The following is a 19,242-nucleotide window of genomic DNA, read 5'->3' on the forward strand; positions in this document are numbered from 1 at the left end:
AGGCTTTTCCACATTACCTCATAGATCTGGGATACAAATCTTTTATCTATATCTAGTATAGTATATCCCACAGCACCTTAGGATATCTTAATTACTAACAATCACATGTAGTTTTCAGTAATACCTTATTTTAAAAATAATACTGCCTAAGTATTAGAAAAGCTTTAACTCCTACCCATGAGGGTGCTTACTTTTCTTGGATTTCAGACAGATAAAAGAAGTAGGGCATCCCTCAGAAATCCTATCAGACAAAAAAAGAAAGCAACCCAGGCTTATCTGGAGCCAATCTTCATCAGAATCTCTTCTAACATGAGTGACGGGGCTTGCCTCCCACTTCTCTAACACACAGATAAACAGGTTCTTGATTTGAGACTTCTTCTCTCCCAGGAAACACAGGAGGTGGTTCTTCAGATACTCCAGGCCAGAATGGGTAGGTTTTGTGGAAACCACATTGACTTCCACAGATAAATATTCTCAATATTGTAAACACTAAGTATTTCAAGTATTGGCATCCACTATAGCACCATTAACTTTTTCTCAAAATGATAAAAACAAATGGTCAGGTCAACTCACAAGTGCAGTTAGGATAATGCTTTAAAAACACATACACATGCATGTGTGTGTATATGTGTGTATATGTATATATATGTATACATGTGTATATATGTATGCATGTATATATATATATGTATGTATATACATACACACATATACACACAGACATATATATGTACACACACACATATGTGTATGCATATGTGTGTGTATACACACACAATCATAGACAGATAGGATATTATGTCAAAGCAAGGCAATGACTTGAATTATCCCTAGTTTCATGCCTGTCCTCTATTGTTTCCTCCCCTCTTGAATTTTTTCTTGTGACTCTACCTTTTATAGCCAACTTCGCTAAGGGCCTTACCTGAGGGCCTATTTCCCCTTAGCAAGCACTCTCAGTGCTACAATAGAGAGTGTTACAGTTGTGTATGGTGAGAGTCTGATTTCCATTTATTAAGCATTCTTCAGGCTATACTGCAAAGTATGGCAATAAGTCATCAGAGACACTATATTCTCCAATGCAGCATTATCACACTGAATCTATACTGTTAAATATATTTATCACAAATATCCCTTTTTCTTTTTTTTTGTGTAGCAAAACCTTTATTTGATTTCTGGCAGCCTCTTATTTTTTGGCCTTTGGAGCAACTGTTTTCTGAGCAGATCCTTTCTGGGGGTGTCCCTACTTGGCTGGGTCTTTCTGGCTGTAGGCCTTCTGATCCTTCTGACCTTTCCAACCAGGGGTGGCCTTCTGACTCTCAGCCATCTTTGACGGGATCTTCTTGGCAGAGACTTTTGCAGCCAGTGCCTTCTTAGGAGACCCCTTCTGGGTGGATGCCTTCTGGAGTTTCTTTACTTCATGCTTGATAGTTCGTTTTCTCATTTTCTTGGCCTTCATGACTTTGTAACAGTCAAAATCTGTTATATTAGCTTTCCTTTCTCTGATTTCCATCTTCTTGGCCCATCTTGTGGCTTTCCATTTTGTAGTGATCTTTTCTTTCTCCCAAGCAGTCTGGACATATTTCTAACGAGCACTGTGTGGGAACTTGAACACAAAGTCTGTAAGCTGCATACATTTAAATGGCATGGCCTGCCTCCTCCCACCTCTGCATAGGCCATCAACCAAAGCCCTATTCTGATCAGTAACATCCACAATAGCTACCAGCTTGTCAGCATGCGGCCCAAAGGAAATGTAGGCCACCCGGCCAATTTCCACATAGCGTTGAATACCATGTTGGCGGTACTGAACAAGAAAGACGATCCCTTTTTCTATTGTTGTTCAGCAGTTAAATGGCCATTTCCAATATTAGTTGTTGACACATCTCTAAATTGAGTACTACTAGAGGAATAGAGAATCCAGGTGTTAGAATGAACCATAAGAGTGACTGGCTACTCCATGTATGAACCCTTTCCACAGGTGCCCTGACGGATAAATCAACATAGTTTAGACTAGTGGGGTCAAAGTCAAATAGAAATTGAGGATCCTTGTGGGTACATACTTAGAAAACCACATAGTAACATTATCTATATTTTATTTTATTTTTATTTATTTTGTTAAATGTTTCTCAATTATACTTTAATCAGGTTTAGGCTGTACTCCAGAGTATTGCTGGCCACAATGCTGCCCTGGGCTGTGTGCTTGATCCTTGTGATCTAAACTGCTACAAATTTCATTGTATATGCATTGCAGAAGGTTTGCTAGGAGGGGACAGATCAAGAACTAGTCTGTCTGTCTATCTATCTATCTAATCTATCCCCTATATAGAAATATATATTTGTATCTACATATCTATATCTAAAATCTGTATCTATATATCATCTCTATGTATGTATCTATGTATCTATCTTCAACTTCCACTTGGGCATCAAGAACACAAAAAATGTTAAATGTGTTGGAAGAGGAAGAATAATGTTCTTATTAGTATAGGAAACTCTTTGCACCAACATAGGTTGGTACCTTCTTTGTATCTTACAGATTTAGAAAGTTGACTAGAGCACAGAGAAGTTATTTGACTTGCCCAGAGTAATTCAGCCAGTGTGTATCAGAGGCTGAAATTGAACTCAGGTGTTGCTGCCTCCAAGACCATCATCTCTTCATCTATTATGCCACACTGCTTCTCAGCACAAGCACATTTCCAGTCACATAGTAGGTGCCTAAATAATACTTGATTAATGGGGGTTTTTTGGTTTGTTTAAATGAAGTATATTGTGAGGTAACTATGATGTAGTGGATAGATTCTTAGCCTCAGACTCAGGAAAACCTAAGTCCAAATCCTATCATTGAAACATTAGCTGTATTATGCTAGGCAAGTCATTTAACCTGTCATTATCACAGGCAACTTTTTGAGTAGCGAAGGCTCCTCTACATCTTCTCTGGGAGTTGCCTACATGGATGCAATCAGATTTTTTTAAATGGATTATATCCCAAATAATAGGCCCTTAATAAATGTTAGTTGAATTGAATGAGTTAAAATTTCTATCTTTTAAAAAAAATTTTGTATCTTTTTTTAACAGGAGATTTTTAGCACCTTACAGAGCATATCCACTTTGAATTTTATCTGGAGGTGGGGTAGGTGGTACAAGAATATTTAATAGCTATTTCAACATAAAAACTTAGAAAAGTTAACCTGTCATTTCTTGTCAGAGCAGACTACAAAGGGAAAAAAGGAGAAATAAAAAATGAAATATTTCTAAAAAGAGGTTGAATTTTTTAAAGCAGCTCTTATATCTAGATTGCATACCTCTTCCTCTCCTCTTCTGGATTCATCATTGGTTACTACAATACAAACTCAATTACGTAAAACCCACCCCTCAACTTGTCTCCCCACCCCACAACTGGCACACACAAAAGAGAACCAGCATATACACACACATATTTAACTTTTGCGCAGAGGCAAAACAAAAAGAAAGAAATTGATAATTTTTTATTTTAAAGCAAAACTTTCAGCATATGTCCTGGGGTCAATACTCATATAGACTAATTTTCTATACAACTGTTGGACAAGTAAACACATTGACTATGCCATTTCTTAGGAAGAAGACACAGAAGGGCTTCTAGCACCTCTCTCACTAGCAGGTTCGCTTTTGATTTGGTGAGTCAGGAAGAAAGTAATGTAGTCATAATAACAGGTTAAATAAGATTACTTTATTCTAGTCTAGTCTTCTCAAAGGGATTTTGCTGATAATGGGCGTACCAACTCCTACAGCATTCCCTAAGGACCCTTCTCACAGGGGCCAGTGTGAAGGGAGAGGCAACTACCCCTCAATCTTGATAGGGTCAATGGAGACCAGCACGGTTTGTCCACTCTTCTAAATCCCCTCAAACCTCAGTGGGGGCTGGTTGAGGCAAACACACAGATTCCCCCTCCCAAGTCTTTATGGGGGGGCAATCAGAGCTTGCACAGCATTCTAGCCTGCACATTCACCATTGAGGGGGTCCCCAGTCACTAACCAGTGCCCACTTGCTTTATAGGGCAATAGACAAAGAAGGCATATTGTCAGCAATGGCCTTACAATTTTACATAACTTCACCCCTATATCTATTGCTACTATGCAGTAGAAACTGTTTTGAACCATGATCATATCTGAAAGAACTCATATCTAACACCTGGGAAATAGAGATTGTTATGGCTATATATATCCCGGGAAGAAAACTCTAAGAAAGAATAACCAAAAAATCCACTTTACACACACTAAAATTCACCTTCCTTATAACACCCATATGATTGCACAATGCAAATTAATATGCAGTATAATCCCTAGGTGCTCTCATATCCCGAATCAATGGGAAATAAGTCAATTATTTACTTTATATTTTAATTAATAAGACAAGAAAGAGAACATCTTAGAGTTCCTATAATAAGCACTGAAATGAACTTTGTAATGTTGACACTGGCATCTCTCTTCCAGTGAAATCTGAGCCACTTTCCATGCTTTTCTTGGTTTGTAAAATTCTTGATTTAAGGGTACACCATGACAGTTATTAGAACCTATTAATGTGTTCCATGTGAACCATATGTGTTCTATGTGAACCACATGTGTTCCATAAGGCTCATTTTGTCTTTGATGTACCCAGTACCTGTTTCTGGAACCTATTAGAAAACACATAACTGCTTACTGACAAATAAAAATTGCTATAACACTAGCCCTAATAGCATGGAATTCATTTTGAAATGATTTTTTTATTAGAATGAAGAGAAATTTTAATTTTAACTGGTCATTTTGCTATTCTACTATACCAAGAAATACATTTTGAGGTATTTGAGTTCTTTTGTGTTACAGGTTTTCTTTATTAGTGTTTTATCCAGGTTTTCTGATTAGTATTTCCTTAATGAGAAAACTCAATTCACTTAACCAGTGCCCTCTTTCCTCCTTCTACTTGCCCTTTCCCCAACATGTACTACCTGAATAAAACTAGTCATTTATTTCACAAAATTGTCATCTTAACTAACAAACAGTACCCATTCACCTCATGAAAATATACTGTAGAGTAAATAATAGAATAAATGTGTCTCAGTTCCTGCTACTGAAAGTTAACACCGAGTATATTTAAGCAGCAACCTACAGATTTGTAGCCTTCTATTAATTAGCTCTGGCAGTATAGGTAAAGAGAAACTTAGAAATCACCAAGGCCATTTACAATGACTCCTGACTTAGAACACTTGCTTCTTCTTAAGAAGCTTGAATCCACAGTACTGTTGATTGAGGAAATCTCTAAATAGAGAGAGATTCTTTTTTACTATCTTCCTCCAAAGTCAAGTTGATTGGCCAAAAGCTCTTTAAGGCCAAAAAGCCTTCTTGACATAAAAGTTGAGACTGAAAGGCTACTTTCTTTCAAGCTAGCATGAAATGACTTTCTCTTGAGTTTTAAGAGATCAAATGAAAGCACTAGAAGGAGAGGAGTAAGATTCATAAAAATTTTAGAAAACAACTTTATTTAGAAGTTGGGAAACTTGGAAATGTTCTGAAAGAACAGAGTGGAAAGCTATCATATAGAGCTTTGAAATAAGTGATCAGGAGATTAGGGGAAAGAATTAGAAAGTACAATCCCGATTTCCTGAAGCAAGTCAAAATCAAAGATTCAAAAATGTAATTAAGAGAAAATACAACTACATGTCTTAGAATATTTTTGTCAAAGGTCAATATGCTTACTTACAAGCTATCACAGTCTGTCTTCTAGCCCATGTCATGCCTTAGAGGTAAAAAAGCCTCCTAAAATGTCCATTTTACTGCTTGAGGTCCTTAATCTCTGGAAACTATGGGCCACTATCAACCTGCCTTCTCCTGATTTTTGCTCTATAATGAAAAATAACCCTGAGGTTTAAGAATACTGACACTGTACTCCTGATACATGGAGGACAGGTTGAAGACACTTAGCTGGAGAATGGGTGGCAAATTGTGGAGCAAAATCATCATAGCAGAACTCAGAGTTATTGTACCATACTACAAGGAACCAATCCCTAGAGGCCTTGAGAGAGTTTGGAAACTGAAGGCCCCACATTTCATTGCTTGAATGTGAGAACCATAAAACCAGATGTAACCTGACAGATTGTTCTTTTATATTTCAGTTACTTTTACCTTCATACAAAGAAACAAGGAACACATGCAGATCACATTATCATCCTAATTTCAGACATTGCTATCTACCTACATCATTCAATTATGCTTTATCAACTTTTATTCCCCTAGGCAATACAATTAGCTATTGTTCTGAGGTGTCGGTGGTGATACAAGAAAAAAAAACTATTTCTCACCCAAACTTTCCTGTCACACAGGTGTTACCATTTCTTTAAAATCAATACCAAAGGAAGAGGTGTGTTTATATCATTCAAAATACAAAATATATGTAATCCAGTCTGCCTCTCCCATCATTTTTATAATATAAAGAGTCCAAAGAGTACTGCTAATGTCTTATAAATACTTACACATGCTTGCAGATTGATGAATGATTTGTTTATATTCCTTTATGGGCATACATGAACATAAACATGAATAAAATTAGAACAAACAGCTAGATTTCTTATTTCCTTGATAACTCCAAATGTCTTTTATATTTTCTTCTAAAAGTAGCAATGTTGAAATCAAGCTATTCAGCTATCAACCTTGAAGGACTTATGACAAAAAATGCTATTCACCTCCAGATAAAGAACTGATGGAGTCTGAATGCATATTGAAGCATACTTTTTAAAACTTTATTTTCCTTGTTTTGTGGAGGGGTTTTTTGGTCTGTGTTTTCTTTCACAACATATGCTTTCCATGAAGGCACATGTACAGTTTATATCATGTTGTTTGTCTTCTCAAGGAGGGGGGAGATAGAGAGGGAAGGAGAAAATTTAGAACTCAAAATTTTTTTTAAAAAATTAATTAAAAACATTTTTTTACATGTAATTGCAAAAAATAAAATATAAAAAATTTAAAAAGAAAGTGCTGGCTTGGGCGCTCACCGTCCTTCACCCAAGAGAATGAGGCTGAGGCTCTCCTGCACCGAAGCTCCAGGGCCTTCCAGGCCTGATAGGCACCAGGGGAATTGACGTCAGCCCCAGGCCCTTTGAGACTCTTTCCTGGGTTCACCCACTTGTCAGAAGGATGGAAGGTCCAAGAGGCAGTGGGGTCCAAGGCTGAGTGGCTCCTCAAAGGAGAAGAACCTCTAAGGCAACATGACACTAATTATTTTTGAGAAACAACAGGAAAATAAGGCTTCTTCCTCTTCTAACTGTCCTTACATCTCTTCACTATCCAAGACTAAAAATCAGCCAGTTAGAAGCATCTGCTACTTAGTAGAAATTATAAAGGTAGTGATCATTCTTTGGGAGACTGATGCCAGATTGGAGTTAATTAAGAAGAAGATTTATATTTATGATGTGAAACTGGGGTCCACAGGGGAAGATTCTCTTCCTGAAAGTGTATCCAACATTGATCAGCTGCTGAGATCATACTGAAAGAATGCTCTGAGGAAACAGAAGACTTACAGATACTCAGTCCCTCAAAGGAAATCAACCAGAGTTCATGATTCATTTGTAGGATGATAACAACAGATAATAGCTACCATCATTTGGTCTTCTACAGTGTTTTCTCAATTTAGAGATCTTCAGAAAACATGTTCAAAATGGGGTAAAGAGAGCTTTTAATTCCTAATCTTAAAAATTTAACAAGTAAAAAAAGTAATACCTATAAAATTGAGGGCAAAATGAAGAAAGTGAGAGTCTAAACCAGCAAGACAAGATCATCCTGTACATTTAGGACCCCAGGGGGAAGAGCAAGAAAATAAACATTAAGGAGTAGGTCAAGAATCTTTTCTCAAAGAAAAGACTTTACCTCAGTCTTTCCAGAGGAACCCCAGCAAGACCTCGATAATAGGTTTATTTCTTCCCTACACCTTGTCTTCTTGAAACTACAACAAAAAATCCCAAATCTCTTCCAAACCCAGACCAAATAAAAGGACAGATAGGTTAGCTGTGCATACTATACCCATATCAGAACTGTGGATGTATAAAGATTATTTTGGAATCTCAGACTAGATTCTCGACTGTTTTGAAAGAAATGTTGGGTCTGTCAGACAGAGCCATGAGAAGAAGGTAACTGTTCTCTCCTCCAACAGCATTATAGTGATTATTTGCCAAGATTCAGAGTAAGAGGCCATTAAAGAGAATCTAGACCTATTAGTAGCTAACGTATACTCAACAACTAGACCTTGCTGAAAGAAGTAATAAGGGGAAGTAAAGGGTATCAATTTTTTAAAAAATTAATTTATTTTTAGTTTTCAACATTCACTTCCATAAGCTTTTGAGTTTTAGATTTTCTCCCCCTCCCTCCATTCCTCCATCCCTAAGATGGTGTGCAATCTGGTATAGGTCTACATATACATTCCCATTAACATATTTTAATATTAGTCATGCTATAAAGAAGAATTAGAACCAATAGAAGGAACCACAAGAAAGAAGAAACAAAACAAAACAGAAGAAAAAAAAGACCGAATTGTATGCTTTGATCTACATTCAGACTCGATAGTTATTTCTCTGGGTATGGTAATATTTTCCATCATGAGTCTTTTGGAGATGTCTTAGATCCTTGCATTGCTGAGAAGAGTTAAGTCTATCCAAGTTAGTCATCACACAATGTGGCTGTCACTGGGTACAATGTTCTCCTGGTTCTGCTCACTTCACTCAGCATCAGTCCATACAAGTCTTTCCAGGTTTTTCTTAAGTTTTCCTGCTCATCGTTTCTTATGGCACAATAGTATTCCATTATATTCATGTTTCATAACTTGTTCAGCCATTCCCCAATTGATGGACATCCCCTCACTTTCCAATTCTTTGCCACCACAGAAAGAGCTGCTATAAATATTTTGTTGTACATGTAGGTAAATTTTCCATTTGTATGACCTCTTTGGGATATAGGTCTAGAAGAGCTATTGCTGGGTCAAAGGGTATGCATATTTTTACAGAAAGGCAGCAATTCTTAAATTGAGGTTAAAGGCTGCTAATAACTACTCCTGCCTGAAATAGTGGTGTTCAGTGTTTTTGGTCTCAGAAGCTTTCATTGATCACTTGCTGTTCAAAGTGACAGAGATTTTCAACATCCAAGTGTTACATGAGGACATAGTGGAGATGAGATACTATCAGGAAGAAGAAAAGAAGAATAAGCATCATTAAGCAGAGGCTTTCTTTTTTCATTCACATTATCTTCAGAATAATGGAGTGGCCTTATGACAAGGTGAAGTACATGAATAAAGAACATCAGAGCTATTCATTTAAGAATGTGAGTAAACAAATTCATTTTTGAAGAAAGTACATTAAGGTTTAGATTGTTATAACAAGTAATGCTGCTTTGAATATCATTACACATAAGGGTATATTCATGGTTTCAGTAATTGCATAAGCTTTTAATCTGTGCAGTGAAATCTTTGGGGCAAAAGATATAAACAGAATTTGTTAAAGAATTCAAAATTGATTTCTAGAATAGATGACCCAATTTACAGGTCCACTGGCCTATCTTTCCCAGGCTATTCAATAGTGAATTTTCCCATCTCAAAAAAAAATCAGTTAATTTGATGACTGTAAGGTGATTTCACAGGACTGTTTTAATTTGCATTTTGTATTTTTAATGATTTGAATAGCTCTTTAGATTGTTGTTGATACTCTTTCTTCTTTTAAAAGCTATTTATATCATTTGTGAATATTGGCTGTTGATCTAACTGATTTCTATCGATTATCTATAGACTTTGGATACCATACTGTTATCAGAGATATTAATGTTTGTTCTGTCCTCTAGGGTCAAGTATAACCAACTAATTTTTCTAACATCTGACAAATACAGTTACACACCCATCATATGTCTTTTATTCCAGGCTAAACTTTGCTAGTGCTTTCACTTGATCCTCATACAACATCATTTATAGTACTAACAACTTCCTCTTCTTCTTTTACTTGATATGCTCTAACTTCTCTAAATCCTGCTCAAATGTGATGTCTAAGCTGGAAATAATATTTTATGCATGGGATTGAGGACTTTTCTTAAGGCCTAAGGAATATCAGGAAATATAGCTAACCTTCTCCTTACCTTCCATTGTTCCTAATGCTTTATAAAAGCTTCTTAGAGGTTGGGAGAAAATCTGAATATTTGGGCATGGGTTACATGTGGGCAACCAGAAACTGGAAGGAGAAATGTTTTATGAGTGGTTTTCCCCAGCCTCAAAGAGACTTATGAGGAGGTACTGAACACATGAGAGAAGGGAAGATAGCTACTTTTTTTTAAGGTGGAGAAGAGATGAAATCTATATATTGACCTCCCTGAGGAGGGTCAGGCCAGCTTCCCAAATAGCATTTTGTGTACCACTGAGGTAGATACAGTGCAGCTTTTTAACTAAAGAACTTAAAATGTGTTGAATAGTCCAAAGCATGTAGCCTGGAAGATCTTTCTCTTAAAAGATCGATAATGCTTCCCAAAGGCATCGGCTGAAGATGTATTAGAACAAGACAGAGCTTTAGGAGCTGGCCACTAAAAAGCTCAGGGAGCTATGGCAGAATGCCACCATTTATTGTCAAGATTAAAGTAACTTCTGATATTTCATCTGAGAGAAAAAAATAAAATGTTAAATACTTCTAATCTACACTGTCAGCTGTAAGATGATGTAAAAAAGTGGTAATTTACATGGAGTTCTTATAAATAAAGGAGAACTGAGTTGCTATGATTTGTCATTGTTTGACCAGCATTGGTGCTAGATGACAAGTCCCATATCTTTGGATAGAAATATTCTTACAGCAGAACTTTACCATAGATGTGTCCAAGGCATATCCCATCTTGATGGAAAGATCCTTTGAGAACAGATTTCTTCAAAATCTTTTCTCAAGAAGCAAACTTGTGTTTCTTTGTAATTTGATCTTCTGAATGAATCTGTTCACCCTGAGGCTGTACACTATCAAAACAATTGGTGCCAACACTCAACAAGTATATCTATTTTTGTCAATTAATAAATTGCCATTCTACATAAAAAGGTTCAGGGGATACAAAAAAGAGTTAATGACTGTTGTTGCCTTCTCAGAATCCACAATCTAATAGAAGGAGACAATAAACAAACAAATATATACAAAGCAATCTGTATACAGGATGGAAAATAAGATATACTTAAAAGAGGGGAGGTAATAACCAAGGAAAGGTTTACTATAGATGATGCGATTTTAGTTGGGATCTGAAGAAAGTCAAGGAAGTTAGTAAGTAGAGTTGAGGAGGAAGAGTATTCCAGGTATGAAGGACAGCCAGAGAAAATGCATTGAACCAAGTCTATATTGTTTGTACAACTGTAAGGAGGCCAGTGACACTGGATCAAAGAACATGATGGAGAATGGGTTATAAGAAGACTAGAAAGGGATAGGTTTATTTAAATATTCTATTTCCTCTTTTGTTAATCTGGATAATTTACATTTTTGTAAATATTCATCCATTTCACTTAGATTGTCAGTTTTACAAATGTATAATTTGGCAAAATAGCCTCTAATAATTTCTTTAATTTCATCTTCATTGTTGGTGCATTCCCATTTTCATTTTTGATACTGATAATTTGGAGGAGGGGTTATGAAGGGCTTTGAACATCACATAGAAAAGATTTTGTATTTGATTCTGGAGATAATAGGGTGGCAGTAGAGTAAGGGGATAACATAGTCTTCAGGGTCACTGGTGGCTAACAGAGGATGTATTGGAGTGGGGAGATACTTGAGGCAGGCAAATCCACAAGCAGGTTATTACAAGGAATTCAGCTACAAAGAGCTTGGGAGAAGAGATGTAGGATGATGGTTAGCAAGGATGTAAGGATCTAATTAGTTTTGGGGTTTTTTTAAGTATAAGACAGAGGTGGAGTCAAGATGCTGGAGTAAAGGCAGGCACTCACCTGAGCTCTCCCCCCAACACTTTCAAATACCACTAAATAATGACTTAAAAAAATTTTAGATGGAATGAAAGATGGAATGAAAGAATTTCCCCAGCCAAGAGAACTTGTAAGGTCAGCAGGAAAGGTCTGATACAAGCACAGCCCTAGCAAATCAGAAGCAATCCTTGGGAGCCACTGAATTAGCAGCAGCAGCAGCTGCTTTAAGACCTCCCAGCCCACAGATGGTAAGAGGGTTGAATAACTAATGAGAAGGAGATTATAGGGGTCTCTATGCTGGAATGGAAGTAGGACTCTATTGCTTCCCATACTCACATCCAGGTCACAGTCCTGAGTGGCAGTCCCAGGGCAAGGAGAAGCTCTAGTATGCCAGAGCTTATAGCCACAGTGAAACAGGGACCCTGGTAACATTTCCAGAGCAGAAAGGAGTGTTTGTGGTTACTCACAGACCAGAGCACAGGCCACACAAATAGTAAAACTTCTCCTGAAAACTTACAGGTCCCTAGAAGAATCTATGAAAACAGCTGCACAAAACCCTTGAAGCTTAGGACAGTGTGTTCCTACTTTAACAAAGAGTTAAAAGTCAAGTAATAGGCTGGGGAAATGACCAAACAACAGAAAAAAAGTTCTAAAGTTTCTATGGTGATTAGGAAGATCAAAACACACAGTCAGAAGAAAATAACAAAGTCAAAGTTGCTACATCTAAAGCCTCTAAGGAAAAACAAATGAATTGATCTCAGGCTGTGGAAGAGCCCAAAAAATATTCTGAAAATCAAGCAAGAGAGGTAAAGGAAAAATTGGTAAGAGATGAGAGTGATGCAAGAAAATCACGAAAAACAGTTGGTAAAGGACACACACACAAAACTGAGGAAAATAAAGCTTTAAAAACAGACTAGGCTAAATGGTAAAAGAGGTACAAAAAGCCAGTATAGAGAAGACTGTCTTAAAAAGGAGAATTGGCCAAATAGAAAAGGTGATTTAAAAAAAAATCTCAGTGAAGAAGGATCACTAAGAAAGGTCCATCTCACTCAGGTAAAAAGGAGTGCATTCCAGGACAGGAAGCATCCCAGCAAGCCAGAAGCAAGCCCCACCTCAACAAACCAGTGGGAGATCTTGAACCCCAGTGTGGTGGAGCAGGCAAATGCCAACACAATGACCCACAGGTGCTTTAGCATAGCCAGGGGAATTGGCAGACTCCAGCTCCAAGAACCACTACATGCTTCAGCACAGCTGCAGTTAGGCATCCTTCAGTGGCAAGACCTCCATGTGCGTCAGTGGGACCCAGGGCAACTAGACATCCCCCAGGGTCCAGACCTTCCTGTGCCCTGAGGAAATGTACAAAAACCCCACTGGGCCTCAGTACATGCTAGACACCACCACTAGAACCCCAGCTCAGCACCAGGTATAAGCTGCCAAACGCCTCCACCCCATGCCACAGTGCAGAACCAGACATGAGGGTCCCCTGTGGACCTCAGGGCAAGATCAATGCAGTACTAGGTAAATAGTAATGGCCTGCAGCCATTAGCACAAAAAGCCAGAGACAGTGCCCCTTCCAACTTGGGAGCAGAGAACAAATCCAAAAGAAATGAAAAAGCCCCCACAAAAGAGGGGATGAGCTAAACAAACAAACAACCAAAAAACATATAACAAAAAAAGAATCTGACCATAGAAAGTTATTATGGTGACAGGGAAGACCAAGACACAAACTCAGAATAGGACAACTATGTTAAAACACCTATGGGTAAAACCTTAAAGAAAAATGGGAAGTCATCTCAAGTCCAGAAAGAACTCATGGAAGAGCTCAAAAAGGTGCTTGAAAGTCATATAAGAGACGTAGAAGAAAAATGTGGAAAAGAAATGAGAGTAATGCAAAAGAATTATGAAAAAAAGACTCAACAGCTTGGAAAACTCCTTAAAAAGTAGAATTGACCAATGAAAAAGGAGATACAAAAACCCACTGAAGAAAACAACTCCTTAAAAGTACAATTGACCAAATGGAAAAGAAAGTGCAAACACTAACTAAGGAAAACAACACCTTAAAAGTTAAAATTAGGCAAGTGGAAGCTAATGACTGTGAGACATCATGAATCAATCAAATATAAAACTCAAGAGAAGCATAAGAAGATAAAGAGGAAAGGGAAATCATAAGGGATTTAATAAGGTTAAATTGTTTATATTGCTACATGGGAAAATGATATTTATAACTCATAAGAATTTTCTCATTATTAAGGAATTTAAGAGTATATATAAATAGAAAGCACAGATGTGAGTTGAATATGAAGGGATGATATCTAAAAAATAAAATTAAGGGGTGAAAGAGGTATGTACTTGGAGAAAGAGAGAGGGAAAGGTAGAATGAGGTAATTATCTCCCATAAAAGATGCAAGATAAAGCTTTTACAGTGGAGGAAAAGAGAGGAGAATTGAGGGAGAATGAATGAACCTTACTCTCCTCAAAACTGGCTCAAAAAGGGAATTAACATACACATTCAATTGGGTATAGAAACCTATATCACCCTACAGGAAAGTAGGTATAAGATAAGGGGGAGGGGGTTGATAGAAGGGAGGGAGATTGGTGGAGGGGATAGTCAGAAGCAAAACATTTTTGATCAGAGACAGAGCAAAAGGCAAGAGAAAATTGAATAAACTGGGGATGGAATAGGATAGAGGGAACTATGGTTAGCAATAGTAACTGTGAAAAAAATTGAAGCAAGTTTCTCAGAAAAAGGCCTTCTTTATTTCTTTTTTTATTAATTCATTTTTAGTTTTCAACATTTACTTCCATAAGCTTTTGAGTTTTAAATTTTCTCCCCCTCCCTCCCCTCCTCCCTCCACAAGGTGGCATGCAATCTGATATAGACTCTACATATACAATAATATTAAACATATTTTCACATTAATCACATTATAAAGAAGAATTAGAACCAATAGGAGGAACCACTAGAAAGGGAAAACAAAACAAAACAAAACAGAAGGAAAAAAAGAGCAAATAGCATGCCTCATTCTGCATTCAAACTCCAGTTATTTCTCTGGATGCTGATAGCATTTTCCATCATAAAACTTTGGAGATGTCTTAAAGCCTTGCATTACTGAGAAGAACTAAGTCTAATCCAAGTTAGTCATTGCACAACATGAATATTACTGTGTACAATATTCTCCTGGTTCTGCTCATTTCACTCAGCATCAGTCCATACACATCTTTCCAGGTTTTTCTGAAGCCCACTTACTCATCTTTTCTTATAGCACAATAGATTCCATTACATTCATATACCACAACTTGTTCAGCCATTCCCCAACTGATGGGCATCCCCTTAGTTTGTAATTCTTTGTCACCACAGATATGAGTCCTTTTCCCAGTTTTGTTATATCTTTGGGGTACAGCCCTAGAAGTGCTTTTGCTGGGTATGCACATTTTTATAGCTCTTTGGGCATAGTTCCAAATTGCTCTCCAAAATGGTTGGATCATTTCACAACGCCACCAACAGCGCATTAGTGTTCCATTTTTCCCACGCCTTCTCCAACATTCATCATTTCCCTGTTTTGTCATTTTGGCTAATCTGATAGGTGTGATGTAGTTCCTCAGAGTTATTTTGATCTGCATTTCTCTAATAGTAATGTAGAACATTTTTTTTTTCATGTGAGGATAGATGGCTTTAATTTCTTCATCTGAAAACTACCTGTTCATATCCTTTGATCATTTATCAATTGGGGAATGACTTGTGTTCTTATAAATTTGACTTAGTTCTCTATATATTTTAGAAATGAGGACCTTATCAGAGACACTGGTTGTAAAAATTCTCATCCAGTTTTCTGCTACCCTCCTAATCTAGGTTGCATTGGCTTTGTTTGTGCAAAAAATTTTTTTTTAATTTAGTGTAATCAAAATTATGTATTTTGCATTTCATAATGTTCTCTATCTCTTGTTTAGTCATAAATTCTTCCCTTCTCCATAGATCTGACAAGTAAACTATTCCTTGCTCTCCCAGTTTGCTTATAGTATCAGTCTTTATATCTAAATTGTTTTTGACTTAATTTTGGTATATGGTGTAAGATTTTGGTCTGTGTCTAGTTTCTACCATACTCTTTTTTCAGTTTTAGCAGCAATTTTTGTTAAATAGTGAGTTCTTATCCCAGAAGCTGGGGTCTTTGGTTTTATCAAATAGTAGAGTACTATAGTCATTACCATAGTCACTGTGTCTTGCATACCTAACCTATTTCACTGATCCACCACTCTATTTCTTAGCCAGTACCATGAAGTTTTGATGATTTCTGCTTTATAATACAATTTCAGATCTGGCATGGTTAGGCTATCTTCCTTAGCATTTCTTTTCATTAGTTTCCTTGATATTTGGATTTTTTGTTATTCCAAATGAAGCTTATCATTTTTTCTAGCTCTATAAAATACTTTTTTGGTAGCTTGATTGGTATGGCACTGAATAAGTAAATTAGGTTAGGTTGAATTCTCATTTTTATTGTATTTGCTCAGCCCACACACGAGTAACTGATGTTTTTCCAATTATTTAGATCTGACTTTATTTGTGTAAAAAGTGTTTGGTAATTGTGCTCATATAGTTCCTGGGTAAAAGGCCTCATTTCACAAACATAGAGAAATGATTCAAATTCATAAATGAACAGAAGTCATGAAGTTTTCAGCTGAGGTAATCAAAATTATCTGTACTCATATGAAAAATGGTCTTACTATTGATTGGAGAAATGCAGATTAAAACAATTCTGAGGTACTACCTCATACCTAATAAGGATAGAAAAGGAAAATGAATAATGTTGAAGGGGATGTGGGGAAAATGAGACATTAATGAACTGTTGGTGAAGTTGTGAACTGACTCAACCATTTTGGAGAGCACTGAAAGTATGCCCAAAGGGCTATTAAACCATACATACCCTTTGACCTAGCAATACCACTACTAGTCCTGTATCCCAATAATATTTTTTTAAAAAGGAAAAGCACCTACATGTAAAAAAATATATTTATAGCAGCTCTTTTCTGGTGGCAAAGAATTGGAAATTGAGGGGATACCCATCATTTGGGGAATGGCTGAACAAATTGTGGTATGTGCTTACGATGGAATACTATTGTACTATAAGAAATGATGACTAGGATAATCCCAGAAAAACCTGGAAAGACTTACAGGAGCTGATGCAAAGTGAAGTGCACTGTGTACAATGCAACCGCAACATTGTGAGATGATCAGCTGTGACTGACAGCTATTTTTGTCAGTACAATGATTCAAGACAATTCTGAAGGACTAAGATAAAAAAATTATATCCATCCCCAGAGAAAGAAATCATGGTGTCTGAATACAGATTGAAGTATACTACTTTTTTTGCCTTCCTTATTTTTCTTAAGGGTTTTCTTTGGTCTATGTTTTCTTTCACAACATGATTATTAGAGAAATATTTTGCATGATTACACATATTTAATCTATATCAAATTGCTTGCCTTCTCAATGAAGGGGGTGCAGAGGGAAGAAGAAAGAGAATTTGGACCTCAGAGTTTTAAAAAATTAATGTTAAAATTATTTCTATTGTAACTGGAGGAAAATAAAATACTGAATAAAACAATAAAAAAAGAATGAAAGAGACAAGAGAATGATAATTGGTAGTAGAGAAGGAGGAAATGAACAATGAGAAATTGAAGTAAGTGATAGAGTGTAAATGAAAACTTTTAGAGGAGACAAGACAGGATGGAATAACTTATGCAGACAGATTTAGCCTGGTAAAGAAGAAGGCCAGTTCTTCATGTGAGATAGAAGGAAAGGAAGAGATAGTGGCAGAAATCACATACCTGTTATGAGATGAGGAAGAGGGAAGAAGAGAGACTTTATGGTGAATGGACTAATTTTTTTCTGTAAAATGTAACTTAAGGTTTTCAGTTGAGAGAGCATAGGGAGGGGGAGCCATGGGAAATTTGAGGAGGAATGAGAATATTTAGAAGAGCCACTGAAGCAAGTGGGATAGTGAGATGATAAAGGAGGTGTAGAAGAATTGCCTAGCAGCAGTAAGGGCCAAGTTATAGTTCTGTAACATAAATTTGTAGTCAAACCAATAAAAATGATTGTGTAATTTTTTCCCCTTCTTTTGTTTAGCAGTACATGTGTAGGAGTGAAGGTGGCAGATGATGGGAGAGATTCAATTGGTAGATTACAATTGATTGTATGATAATGGATCCAGGGACCCCAGAGAAAAGGATAAAGTAGTGTTAAATTGGTCTACCAATGTATCGAGAAAGGGAAAACATGAAGAGAGGGACTTGTGAGGTCAAGGGATTGGATGTGACAGTATGGGAAAAGAGTATGGTTTGGTAAGGGAAGACAGAGGGACAGGTGGAAAACCAATATATTTTGATCAGATAAGAGGATCTTGGAATTCATGGAGAGGAAGGTAATGCATTTGTGGATGATAGCAAGATCTAAGCCGTGACCATCTTTGTGTGTGGCTGAAGTGGTGTGGAGAAATAAGTGATGAAAAGTGAATAGGTTGAGGAACTGAGTCATTAGGATTTTTTGACAGAGAGTCAATATGTATGTTGAGGTTATCTAGTATGAGAGGAGGAACTGGGGAGGAGAGAAAAATTGTGAGCCAGTTACTGAACTCATTGAGGATATAAGGGAAGTGACCTGGAGGTACATAGACAATAGCTAGTGGGATTTTGATTAGGTGGTAGATATGAATTTCAAAAGAGAGGAGGTTAGTTGATAGAGCTCAAGGGAGTACCTAAAAGTGGCGGTGGGGAGCAAGAAGTATTCCATTCCCTCACCTTGACCAATGAGTCTAAAGGAAGGTAGACAACATAGGAAAGAGTTGCAGAGAAGGCTGTGTCATCATCAGGGGGCAAGAGTTTGGTGATCTCTGGAAGATGGAAGCAGTGGGAGAGGAAAAGATTTAGAATGAAAGGAAGTTTGTTGACTAGGAAACAGGCCATTCCAGAGGATACCGTGGAACAGGTTGTGGTGTTTGGCGGTGACTTTTGGGTTGGAGGGTTGACTGGGACAGGAATAGGAATCAGGTGATGGGAGATGGTGAGTGAGGTTTGGATTCTGATCTACAGATTCTGATCAGTAATCTTGGGATGCATAAAGTATGGCCAGTTGTGGAAATGGTCATCATTGAGATGAAGGCACCACTCCTCTTGTCAGAGGAGCCTTGAGATCAGGCAGGAAAAGACACTGCAGGAGATAGAAGTCCCAAACTCCACTTACTTTCCTCTTCTTTTTCTCCCAAGAGACAGAAACAGTAGGAGATGGAAGACCTGAGGTCAAAAGGAAAGACTCCTTTTTACACTGGAGG

The 19,242-nt window shown here is 37.2% G+C and overlaps 1 pseudogene; it reads right to left on the minus strand.

The window, feature by feature from the left end:
* Positions 1 to 1,183: 1,183 nt before the first annotated feature.
* Positions 1,184 to 19,242, minus strand: part of LOC110198629 (large ribosomal subunit protein eL14 pseudogene) — a 109,400-nt pseudogene continuing 91,341 nt past the window's right edge.

Source organism: Phascolarctos cinereus, unplaced genomic scaffold, assembly GCF_003287225.1.
Source record: "Phascolarctos cinereus isolate Bilbo 61053 unplaced genomic scaffold, phaCin_HiC Scaffold_4;HRSCAF=312, whole genome shotgun sequence".
NCBI classification, from domain to species: Eukaryota; Metazoa; Chordata; class Mammalia; order Diprotodontia; family Phascolarctidae; genus Phascolarctos; species Phascolarctos cinereus.